Source organism: Marmota marmota, unplaced genomic scaffold, assembly GCF_001458135.2.
Source record: "Marmota marmota marmota unplaced genomic scaffold, marMar, whole genome shotgun sequence".
In the NCBI taxonomy this organism is placed as follows: Eukaryota; Metazoa; Chordata; class Mammalia; order Rodentia; family Sciuridae; genus Marmota; species Marmota marmota.
Window position 1 is genome coordinate 5507804 of NW_026000196.1, and position 12653 is coordinate 5520456.

The window sequence follows — 12653 nt, forward strand, 5'->3', positions numbered from 1 at the left end:
GATCGGCGCCGAATGCAGCGGGCCAAGGCGGGCTGTGAGGGTGCCCAGCCCTGCGCCCCGGCCAGTCCTCCCGCCTCTCCGCTTGCCTCCTAGCCTTTCTAGGGGAGACGGAGCTGTTCAACCCTCCCCGCTGCCCACGCCGGGCACCACCGGGCTCACCCATAGCCACCAACGACCTGGGAGGTGGTGGCGAGTAGTGCGTTGGAAGCCTTGCTGGCAGATCCAGGCTCAGGGATCCCGGCTGCTTTGGGAAGAATGGAGAGCTGAGGGGATGAGGGGTGTCTATGTTCTAGGCGGAAAGGGGGCGTTTCATCTTTTCTCACGGTGTCTTTATCCATGATAGGTTGGACGGTCCTGGGGTCCCCATGTCAGTTGAGAAGGGATCTTTCAAATCGCGGAAATGTGTCTTGTTCGGAGCTGGGATTGCTTTCCAGCCTGGGTCCTGCTTCTCCAAGCCCCGGGGCTGTCCTCCCACCCCCACCCCAACCAGGGCGTGCACCTGCAAACTCACTGGTCTGCGAACGCCCCGGAGCCGCTGTCCAAATGCTGAACTCGGCCTCCCCAGGGCGGGATCCAGACGTCCGGGTACCCACCGCTCTGCATTGTCTGCAAGGGCGGGCCAGGGGTTCTGGAGGATTCTGGGACGTACAGTGCAGAACCCTTGGAAACTTTGGTGCTCCAATATGATATCGGGAAGCTCCAGAAAAGGGGACAAGAGGTCAAGGGGAGGCAGAAACCGAGAGGGCAGACAGAACAGCCATCCTCCTACCCCAAACCACTTGTCTGGGGTCCTCTCTGCCACCACCACAGCAGGGAAGGTCCCTCTGGCTGAACTTGTCAGCTGCTCTCATCATCCATCAAGGGCCAGCCAGACAGTCCAAGTTCATGAGCAACGCTGTTAACCCCTTACAAACCAAGCGTCTACCAAAGGATGGAGCCGCTTGGCCGCGGAGCGCTCTCTCGGATTTCAACCACTGCCTCCCAGAAGCCACCGGTGTCAGCCAAGGATTCCTTCCTCTTCCAGGTTTCTGTCCTAACCATTTATTCTGTCATTGTATTTACTTTTGGTCTCCACAATCTCTCCAGTTCTTCCTCTTCTAAGTTAGTTTTATACTAGTATAATTGACTGCTTTTCTAAATGTCTTCTCTTTTTTCCCATTTTATGACTGTGCTCATTGTGGAAAAACTAGAAAGTTCAGACAAATGCAGAAAAAAATAATAATTTGCTTTAATTTCTATAGCTAGAGGCCTAAACTTAAAGTGGGGGGAAAGAACATTTTTATTAGAAGACTCTAGATTGGAGCTGGGGATATAGCTCAGGAGGAGAGTGCTTGTAAGTTCCTGGGTTTAATCCCCAGCTCCACAGAAACAAACAAACACACACCCTCCAGGTGACTGTTTGGTGCAGTATGCAGGGAGGGAGGGGGGAATATGTTAAATCCAGACTTTCTCAACTGATGAGGAAAGAAAAACAAATACAAGCTCTGAGAAAAGGTTAAGACAAGGAGATCTGTCCAGAGCCTGCTAGAGGGGCCAAAGAGGGACCTAGTGCTATGGAGGGCTAGACACAGGAACTCAGAGAGATACTGTATTCAGAATATCTGGTGGAGAACCAGGGCAGGGCCCAGACACACTCTCACCCTCTACCTACTGGTTCCTGTTCTAGCATTCAAAGTCCAAAAGAGGCTTCTCCTGGTCTTCCTGGTCAGACCAGCTAGGGTGCTTGACTGTGTGTGTGTGTGTGTGTGTGTGTGTGTGTGTGTGTGTGTGAGGGTGCTGCCCAAGAGCAAAGACTCTGCCTTGTTTTGGAACCCATCCTGTGGAGAACTTTCTCTGCCTCTCCCTGCAGTCTGTCTGACTAGGCCACTTTTCCCCCTCCCCCATTTCCTATTGAATTCCTGGCGTCTGGTAGCTGGCGGCAACTAGGGCGACCTACCAACTTTTCCCCTGGGCATTTTCTCACCCCCTTCACCCCCCAGTGCTTTCTTTTCTTCTTCCAGCGCTCCTTTTGAAAGGAGGCACCCAGGCTCAGAACGTGTTCTGCAGTTTAACTACTTCCAAATTCTTTGTTCAGGTCACCCCGGGACTCCATTGTCCGCTATTGAGAGCGCGGGCAGGCCGGCGGGTGCGCCTCTGCCATGCAGGCCTGAATCCATTAGACCGCCGCCCCGGCCCCTGTGGCCCATTGACGCGCTCGCTTCACCCGGGCGCCGGCAGCCCCCCTCTGTCTCCTCGGCTCCCGCCCTCAGCTGCCTGTTTTGGATGCAGCAGTGCAGTCACTGATGGCTGCAGGTCCTCGCAGCGATTTATCTGGGTCTTACCTTGTCTGAAGAGAGTGGGCGCAACTCAACCTAGGATGATTCTTGTAGACTCAATCCCAGCTTGTGCCGCCCTCAACCGGGGTCCTGCCCAGACCCTGTTGCTTGCCATGATGCTTGATTCTGATGGGTAGCTTTTGAAGGACTGCTTCAGGAATGAAAGTGGAAAATCACACCCAGAAGTCACCTCCACTTCTTTTTCCAGGCTTCCAACCTTCTTTTTTCACCCTTCTTTTTTCTCTGGCCTCACATTCCCAGTTTCCAATATCTCAAAGCCTCTCCTGAATTGAGGGAGTGGAATGAGGGGGTCCAGTTTCAAGGGGAAGTCATCAGGGAGCAGTACTCTGCCCTACTCCCATTCTGCCCCAGTGTCACCCTTGAAGGCCTGTCACCCTAGTATAGAGATTTCCACAGCTCACAGGGAAAGGGTCCAGAGATACTCTGGCAGAACCTTCCAGGTTCCTAGGGTCCCAGGGTACCACTGAAGGTGTTGAGGCTCGTCCTGTCTTTCCCTATCTTTCCTCAGAACTCAGGGAGACAAAGAGCATGTGAGTCCTGCAGGGGAGTCAGCTCTGAGGTGGGTGTCTGGCAAGATCCTGAGGCGCTGTGCCCTGCAGCACCCCAGATAGCATCCCTCTAACTCTGTAGGGAAATGAAATTTCTCCCCAAGTTGGGCTTGAGCCCACGAAAGATCAGAGAGGTTCAGGAAGACGTTGCATTCACAGTCAGTGCCCAGGAAGAGATTGATTGCTATTAATGTTTCCCATTCCTCCCCATCCCCCAGCATGAAGCTTCCCTTTACCCCGCCCTGAGCTTGACCCTCTCCTTTGGGGATTGTCGGGTCACTGAGTCTAGGTCAAACATCGATGCCCAACCCCAGGATGTCTTGAGGTCACTCAAGCCTCTGATCTGCTTGACTTGTCCAGGACCAGCCCAACCCTTCCCCAGAACTGAACTCCCGTGAGTGAGTGACGGTAGTAAAGTGAAGATGCTAGCAGGAGAAAGGCCGTGGATGCGGGCATAGGTCGCAGAAGAAGAGCTCTAGGAGGTGGGCTCAGCTCCCCGCAGGCCGAGGAAGGAGGGAGCGAGAGGGAAAACGGGTAGCCTCTGCTCTCTAGGCCCCACGACTCCGATCCTCAGGCCAATACCACCGAGCAGCAGGGTGCGGATCTCAACCCGCTACGGCCTGGGTGGGTAGTGGAGCGTGCTCTGCCAGAGCTCGCACGTACCCCTCCACTGAGTTCTAGACACCGAGCTGGAGAGGCTGAATCCAATGCATTTCGAAACCTGGATAGACTATACCAAAGCTCTTGCGGGAGACAGGACCTTTGAGGGTCTCCCACCCTCCAAACCACGTCCTCCCTCTCCGTCCTTCCCCCTGGTCCCGGGTTCTCCAGTCGGCTGCCCAGATCTAGCGACTCTCGCGTCCTAGCGGGCTCTGCACGCTGTCCAACAGTGCGCTCTGGCGGCCTTCTCCGGAGCTGCAGGCGCGCACAGCTCAGCCGCCCGAAGTGGGCGGGAAAGACTCGGACCGGCTCGGTGGGCGGTGCCTCGACGCCGCGGGTTGGGTAGAACCGTAGAGATGCAGTAGCCCTAGAAGAGCTGCGCACAGTTCCCCCTCTTGGCTGCTCTTTGCTTCTCAAACTCTACGAGTCACGAAATAGTTACTTTTGTTAGTGAGGACACCAGGTACAGGCGAATGAGGTCTGGAGACTTCAAAAACCTTGCCCCCACTTCTAAATGCCCGGTTCCTACTGTCGTGTCAATTTCTCCCCAGCTTTGCCCTCTCCATCTCAGCGGCTTACTTTTCAACCAGGATCTCTCTCGTACCTTCAAGACCTCAGAAAATTAGAAATAAATGCCCTTTCTCATTAGGTCTCTATTCCAAGGGTGAATGGGAGATGAGCAAGAGGAAATGACTGGTCGTGATATGCAGGTAATGCCTGAGATTTGGAGAGTCATGAAATCTCCCTGGCTCACAACTTAAGTGTCAGGAGCATCTTGGTGGGTTCAGTGTGGTGTTCTGTTTTCAGTCTGGCCACGTGTTTCAAATGGTCCGTGACATTCATTCTTTCAGCAAGTGGCTGAGCTCCCACTATATGCCAGGAACTGCTAGAGACAAAACTTCCTCAAGGTCACACAGCTAGAAATTGATGGAGTCAGTTTTCGGCCTCAGGCATGTTCTACCCTACACCCCATTTTTCCTTTCTCATCTGGATGATTTCAGAAATCTAACTGGTGTTCCACCTCAGAACTTAGCCCCCAGCAATATGCTGTCCAATCTGCTGGGGAGAGACCTTTCCAAAATGCCTATCTGATCATGTCTCCTCCTTGCTTGAGATCCTTCAGTGGGGCTCTACTGCCTCCAGGAGAAAGCCTCAAGTCCTGGCAGAAGAGCTCCCCCTGCCACCTGGTCCTATGCTCCTCCCCCACTCTTCCACCATTGCAGGGGACTTCATTTCACCAAGGACAGGGTCTGGCACCTGCCCCTGCCTTTGTGTGCACCTACACTTCCTGTGCTCGGAATACCTCTCTCTCGGGTACCTTTAAGATTCTGGATGAATCCTCTGTGTGACTTTCTGACCTATCCAGCTGGGCTGGATGGGCCTAAGTGGCCACATTTGTATCACCTGCATCCTCTCTTCCTACTGACAACCAGTTGATGGAATCTGGCATGGTCTTTGACCCACAGGGGATAACCCCTGGCCTGGACTGTCTTCCAGGGTCTCTCCTGAGTAGTGACGTGAAACCCAGGCTGAGCAGGTCTGCCGTGGCAGGGACAGCTCATGAAGTCAGTGTTGTGCTCAGCCCAGGTGATGAGGAAGCAAAAACAAACAGAAACCCAAAAACACAGAGGAGAATGGAGCAGTGGTGGAGAAGCCAGAGAAAAAGGGCCAGAGAGAGAGAGAGAGAGAGAGAGAGAGAGAGCGCCAGAGAGAGGACCTGAGACTTCATGAGGTGCATCTCCTTGACAGGAAAGTCTCACTTCTTTCCTTTGGTTGGCTTTGAGTAAGATTCTGTTCTGCTCCTGCCAGCTCTCTGACCCAAGTCAGCTCCTGCCAAGCTGTCCCTCCTTCTCTGTGTGTCTTCACCCCTAGGCAGCACCTAGGTTGTGCTGCAGAGCAGTGCAGCAGACCCGTGTCGCGGAGGCCCCCTTCTTGAACATCTGCACCTTTCACAAGCAGTGTAACTCAAGTTTCCATTGAGGCAGCAGCAGGTGCGCCACCAGGTGGCAATTGTGACAAACACATTTTACAATCCATTTGGACGCCAGCTTAGAATGATGGGTTTATTGATTAGCGTTTAAAATGTTTCAGGATTTGCATTACTCAGATTTGCTCATGGGGTGAGATTTCGCTAACAGTTAATGATTACTGAGTGGGTAGGTTGTGCCAAACACTATTCTGAGCACTTTATTATTAATTTTCACAGCTGTCTTTCTGTGATACATGCTGTTATTATCATTCAACAGATGGGAAAGCCCAGGCATGGAGAGGTTAAGTAATTGGTCATAAGTCACAGTAGCAGAACCAGGATGGGAAACCACAGTCCAAATATTCCCTCTCTCTCTCTCTCTCTCTCTCTCTCTCTCTGTGTGTGTGTGTGTGTGTGTGTGTGTGCGCGCGCACCAGGGATTGAACCCAGGGGCACTTAACCACTGAACCACATCCCCAGGCCTTTATTGTAGCTTATTTAGAAATAGGGTCTCACTAAGTTGCTGAGGCTGGCTTTGAACTCGAGATCCTCCTGCCTCAGCTTCCCAAGCTGCTGGGATTACAGGCATGTGCCACTGCGCCCAGCTCACAGTCCAAATTCTTAACCACTATGTTACACTGCCTCTTAACAGCAGTTCTCCCCCACCCCCACTTCGGGCCTGGGGAGTACAGGCTAGGTGAATGCTCTATCACTGAGCAACATCCTCAGAATAGTTTATATTGTCCTTTTCAGTTTCTTGACTCATCTCTTTTTCTTTTTAAATATTTTTTTAGATTAAATGGAAACAACACCTTTATTTTGTTTTATTTGTTTTTGTGTGATGCTGAGGATCAAACCCACTGCCTCACATATGCAAGGCAGGTGCTCTACCACAACCCCAGCCCTTGACTAGTCTCTTTTTCCCACTTGACTGTGAGCCCACTGAGGGAAGGAATCCCATCTCGTTCATCTCCATATTTCCTGCTCTGGACACAGAAAACATGAGCAACATTCAATGTATTGAAAAGAAGCACCTTCCAGACATATGAAAATGTGGAAATACCCAGAATATTTCTGCATATTTTCATTATTCCCATGGCAAATTCCTCTTCCAACAACTGCAAGAGGTTTTTGAATCATCGTACATACAATACCACCACGCAATATCCTTGGGTAAGTTTTGGAGAAAAAATATTTGGAATTCCATGTGGACCACAAGTTTCTCACAAACCAAACATTTAGTAGCAAAGGTGCAGATAACACTAACAGAACGCCAGGCCATGCTGGGCAAACTGGGAGGCTAGAAGTACCCTTTGAGACTCTGTGGAAGCTAGAATTCCAAATATGAACTAGCAGCACTAATGCAAAACAATTTAAAAGGCAGGAGCAAGGAAAGGACGTCATCTTCTACCTGCCTTGGAGCAGGGAACTTCAGGGTACTGTCTTCTGCTTCCCGATTGTGAAGAGGCTATTTCAGAGTTGGTAATGGTCACTGTCTGATTCCCAGAGCACAAACCCAACAGAGATGGAAACAGGAGCTCCTCTGGCAGGCCAGCTCTGCAGCATTCCTGGAAGACTCCCATTTGCTTCTGCAGGCCCTCCAACAGTTCATAACTGCCTAATTTCTGGTATTAAATTATATCAAATTCCTTTCTGCTTAAAACATCAGCATGGTTTCTGTTTCTTTTGAGATCCCCGAGAGATACAGGTTTGTTCCCTTCTTTGTTAACTTTGCAGACATTTCTGGAATATCTGGTGTAGGTCCAGTTGTATGTACCGGGTGCTCATGCTAGGATAGTGGTAGAAAAACAGTTCCTGCCCTCAAGGATCCACAGGCTTATGAGAATCTCCCAGACCCGTGTGGCCAGACCACACTGGGCACCGTCTTTGGATTGGATGCTGTGGTGGACACTACTGCTTTTCCACCCAGGTCCCATCTCAAACTTCTTTCCAGATATATCCCTCCATCTCCCTGCAGTTCATCAACTTTCAACCTTGCATGAGTCCAGAGAAGTAGCTGGGAGTGGACACCTTGACCAGCCCCCTAGCAGCCTGTAGCCTTGACGATGCTTATGCTGGAGAAAGCTCAGCTCCCTCAAGGGTGGTGGGCATGTGCAGAGCTGGAGCCCTCTATGGATCAGGCAGACACCCGGCCTTGGCTGAAAATCCCACCCTGGCTTAGCTTCTGTCCCTTTCCTGGCCTGCTTCCCCCACTCTCTTCCTGGTTCTTCTGGGAGCACTTTCTTTCTTTTTTAATATTTTTGAATTGTAAATTGATCTTTCATTTTATTTATTTATTTATATGTGGTGCTGAGGATCGAACCCAGGGCCTCACACATGCCCTGCAAGTGCTCTACCACTGAGCTCCAACTCCAGCCCCAAGGAGCACATTCTTAATACATCATTAGCATACAATTCCTTGTCTTGGGGTGTGCTCTGGGGAAGTGGACCTAAGGACCTAAGACAGGCACCATCATTTTATTTATTTATTTATCTATTAACTTATTTATTTATTCAGGACTGGGGATTAAATTTAGGGGTGCTTGACTACTAAGCTACATCCTCAACCCTTTTTATTTTATTTTATTTTATTTTTGAGACTAGGTTGCCCAGGATGGCCTCAAACTTGTAATCCTCTGGTCTCAGCTTCCCAATTTGCTGGGATTACAGGTCTGTACTGCCATGCTCAACAGGGACCATAATTTTAAAAGGTTACTGACTGACTCTGAGAATGACCAACCAGATCTTTGGTCATCTGGCTGTGTTAACAGATAAGACCAAGGATGGAATTTTACCTGGAGAGAGATCAAGGGGATATTTGTCTGTTATCTGCAACATCTGGGGCACTGACCTGGAGGACAGCAGGTAGGAAAGACAACCTGGGGTGTCAAAATTGCCTCATGACAGTCAATTTTATGTGTCAATTTAGCTAGGCTATGGTACCCAGTTATTTGGTTAAACATCAGTGTAGATGTTTTTAATATTAACCTTTAAGTCCTTGCACTTTGAATAAAATGGATGATTTTCCATAATTTGGGTGGGCTTCATCTGATCAGGTAAAGGTCTTTAGAGAAAAGACTAGGCTCTCCCAAAGATGGAAAAAGTTTATCTCCAGACTGCTTTCAGACTACAAAGTCCACTCTTGTTAGAATTTCATCTGCCAGCTTGCCTTGAAGATTTCAGACTTACCAGCCTCCACTGATTCCTTAACATAAATCTTTAACTATGTGTCTATGTGTCTGTGTATGTGTGTATGTATGTGTCTATCTATCCAAATGATCATTTGCTGCATAACATTTCAGTCGATGACAGACCACATATATGACAGTGGTCCAATACTAGAACTGAAAAATTCCTATTGCCTAACATTTTAACTGTATCTTTTTTGTGCTTCCATATATGTTTAGATACATAATGCTTACCACTGTGTTACAGTTGCCTACAGGGTCAGTGTAGCACCATGTTTTAGACTATCACCTGGGAGCCATGGGCTATATCATATAGCTCAGGTGTGTAGTAGGCTGCCCCACCGAGGTTTGTGTAAGTGTGCTCTGTGATGTTTGCACAATGACAAAATCCGCCAATGATGCATTCTTCAGAATATGTCCCTGTTGGGAAGGGGCACCCAGCTATACACATACCCACATACCCCCTGCTGGTTCTGCCTCTCTGGACCTTAGCCAGGGCAGGCTTCAGATCGGTAGCATCAGGCAAGTGGGGCAAGTGGAGGCTCTGAAACAGCAGTGGGGAGAGCAGGGACCAACACCCCAACATGTGGGTTAACAGCAGAAAGCCCTCCTGGAGGCTCACTGGGGACAGTCCTGACACCCTAAGCCCCAGCAGAGCAGCTGAGCAGTGGCCACGAGACAGTGAAGCAGCGTGGTCACTGTGGGGCTTCTCCTGGTGCTGCCAGGGAGAAGTGTGCTGGCCTCCCCAACATCGGCAAGGGTATGGTGGAGTCCCCAGCAGCCGTCCTGATGACCCTGAGCCTGAGATCGAGCCTGTCCTGTTCCCCACCCTCAGTTCCACTTACTATTTCTTTGCTGTGGGGCTTTGGGCAATTGATCATGTTTCTGTATCTGAGTTTTTATATCTATAAGATGGATGTGTCAGGCAGTTTTCTGTTGCTGGGACCAAAATACCTGACTAGAAAAACTTAGAAGATGGAAAGTTTATTTGGGCTCAGGATTTCAGAAGTCTCAGTACGTGGTTGACGGACTCCATTGCTCTGAGGCCCAAATGAGGCGGAACATCATGGAAGGGGGCAGAGGGCAGTGTGGGTAAGAAAGCTTCTCAGCTCATGGCAGCCAGGAAGGAGGGGGGGGGAAGAGAGAGGGGGAGAAATCGGGGAGGGAGGGAAGGGAGAGAGAGAGAGAGGAAGAGGGAGAGAGAGAGGGAGGGAGGAATAGACAGAGGAGCTCCAGGAGCCAGGGACAAGATATGATTCCTAAGCCTGCCACCCCCACAGTGACCTACTTTCTCCAGTCATGCCCCACCTGCCTACAATTACCACCCAGTAGTCTATTTAAATTATTAATCCATCAAATGGATTAATACACTGATGAGGTTACAGCTCTCATAATCTAATTGTTTCTCCTCTGAACATTCCTGCATTAACAGGGGACATTAAGGATCCAAACCATAACACGGGGCTAGTGGTGGTCCCTTCCCTGTGGGGGTTATTGAAAGGATTAAATGGGGATGCTGAGGAGAACGCCTGCATGCAGATGAGCAGTCCCCACTAGCCCCGGCTTCTCCTATACCCACAGCCTGCTTTCCTCTTGTGTGTGTGTTTTTTTTAATGATCTCTTTTTTTAAAAAATATTTTTAAATTGTCAATGGAGCTTTATTTTATTTATTGATATGCGGTGCTGAGAATCGAACCCAGTGCCACGCACATGCTGGACAAGTGCTCTGCTACTGAGCCACAACCCCAGCCCTCCTCTTGTTTTTGGTAACCGGGGAGCTAACCCAGAAGCACTTTACCTCTGAGCCACATCCCCAACCATTTTTATTTTTTTATTTTGAGACAGGGTCCCACTATGTTGCTTAGGTCCTCCCTAAATTGCTGAGACTGGCCTTGAACTTGCGACCCTCCTGTCTCAAGTCTCTCAAGTCACTGGGATTACAGGCATATATCATGGTGCCCAGCCCGCTTTTTTCTTTGGTGTGGCCTTAGCAACAGATTTCACAAGAAAACCATCAGGCGCTTCATCTGCTGAGCCAGGAAGCAGGTTTCCTTCTGGGTAGTGAGCTTTGTGCTGCTGAAGGTATACCAGCAGAACCCTGGGTGTGGGTGAACCAGGCTCCAGGTCACCTGGGGCTCCAGGGACATGCAGAGCCTGTGTGCTGTGTCCCAGGCCCCACATCACACCCTTCTCCCATTCTTACCATTAGTGGGCTTCTAGTCTCTATTTCTTTGCTGTCACATCATGATTTTCTGCCTCGGCAAAGCTCCCATGGCTTGGCTGCCTCTCTGTGCCTTTTGGTGATTGAAATCACCCTGCCAGCTAAGGCCACGGGATACTAGCCTGGGCTTGGACACCTCCCTCATGCCTAACACAAGGATTCCTGCTTCAACCTCAGAAGGAGCCTGGCAGGCACTCCCTTTCTGCAGACCTCTCTGCCTGCCTTGGTGACTACAACCCCCACACTGTGACAAGTCAAGCTTTGACAGATTGTAGAGCAAATTTGTTCAACTCAGGCTGCCTTCTGAGCCAGGACTATCATGGACAGCTGTACAGGTTGAGTACTGCATAACTCCTGTGGGGTGGCAGTCACATTGGCCTTGGTCCTTCTTCCAGGAGTGCATATTGCAGAAAGAAAGGGATTAAGGGGAGGGGATACACATCAGAGCCTTCAGGTGAGAAAAAAATGTCATTTAAAAAAATACAATGTTGGGACATAATTTCCTTTTTGGAAAAGTTAGATCTTAGCTGGGTGCATTGGCACATGCCTGTCATCCCAGTGACTCAGGAGGCTGAGGCAGTAGGATCACAAGTTCAAGACTAGCCTGAGCAATTTAACAAGTCCCTAAGTAACTCAGTGAGAGCTTGTCTCAAAAATACATAAAAAAGAGCTGGGGATGTAGCTTAGTGGTAGAGTGGCCCTGGGTTCAATCCCTGGTTAAAAAAAGAAAAAAGAGAAAAATTAGATCCTACATTTTTTATGCAATGCAACTATAGAAAGAAAAGGTAGACAAAAATCTTTCATTTCGATGGAGCCTATGGACAAGACTGTGATTCTCAATGTTGTGCACAACCGAGGCAGGAGGGCAGATGTTAAAAGATGATTAATGAGCTGGGCGCAGTGGTGCATGCCTGTAATCCCAGTAGCTTGGGAGGCTGAGGCAGGAGGATCTCGAGTTCAAAATCAGCCTCAGCAACAGCAAGGTGCTAAGCAACTCAATGAGACTCTGTCTCTAAATAAAATACAAAAACAGGGCTGAGGATGTGGCTCTGTGGCTGAGTGTCCCTGAGTTCAATCCCCAGTACCAAAAAACAAAAAACAATAACAAAACAAAACAAAACAAAAAAAAAAAAACAAGGTGATTAAAGAAAAATGTTGAGAAAGCTTGTTGTCCCAAAGACTGGGCAAGCTTTCTGGCTTCCACTTCTGAGTGTCCAGCAGAGGGATAGTACACAGCGGAAGCACTGGACACACTCAGTGAGGGCCCAGTGGATAAAAAGGCAGGAGGCTAGGTCACCCAACAGCACTGTCAGGCTCCAGTGGTCTTCTAGAGCCATGCCAAGAGTAGCGACCATCATAATTGTATTCCACAAAAATTAAGAGTCAAGCCTTTTTTTGCTGGTTTTGGTGATCTGAACATATTAATAGGGACTACCTCTGTCTCTTCACATTGTATTCTTCATTCCTCACAAGGTCCTGGGCATGCAGGATAAATGAATAGGCCCACAACTTCCCTAGTCAATAATTCCCTCCAGCCCGGGTCTGCATTCCACCGTCTGAGAGAGATGATTGGCTTGGGTTGTCGCAGCAAGGAGCCACAGACTGCATAGCTTAAACAACAGAAATTTAATTTCTCATGGAGCTCAAGATTGTCCTTGGCAGGGCTGGCATCTTCTGGGGCCTTTCTCCTTGGCTTGTAGAGGGCCCTCTTCTCCCTGTATCTCACATGGG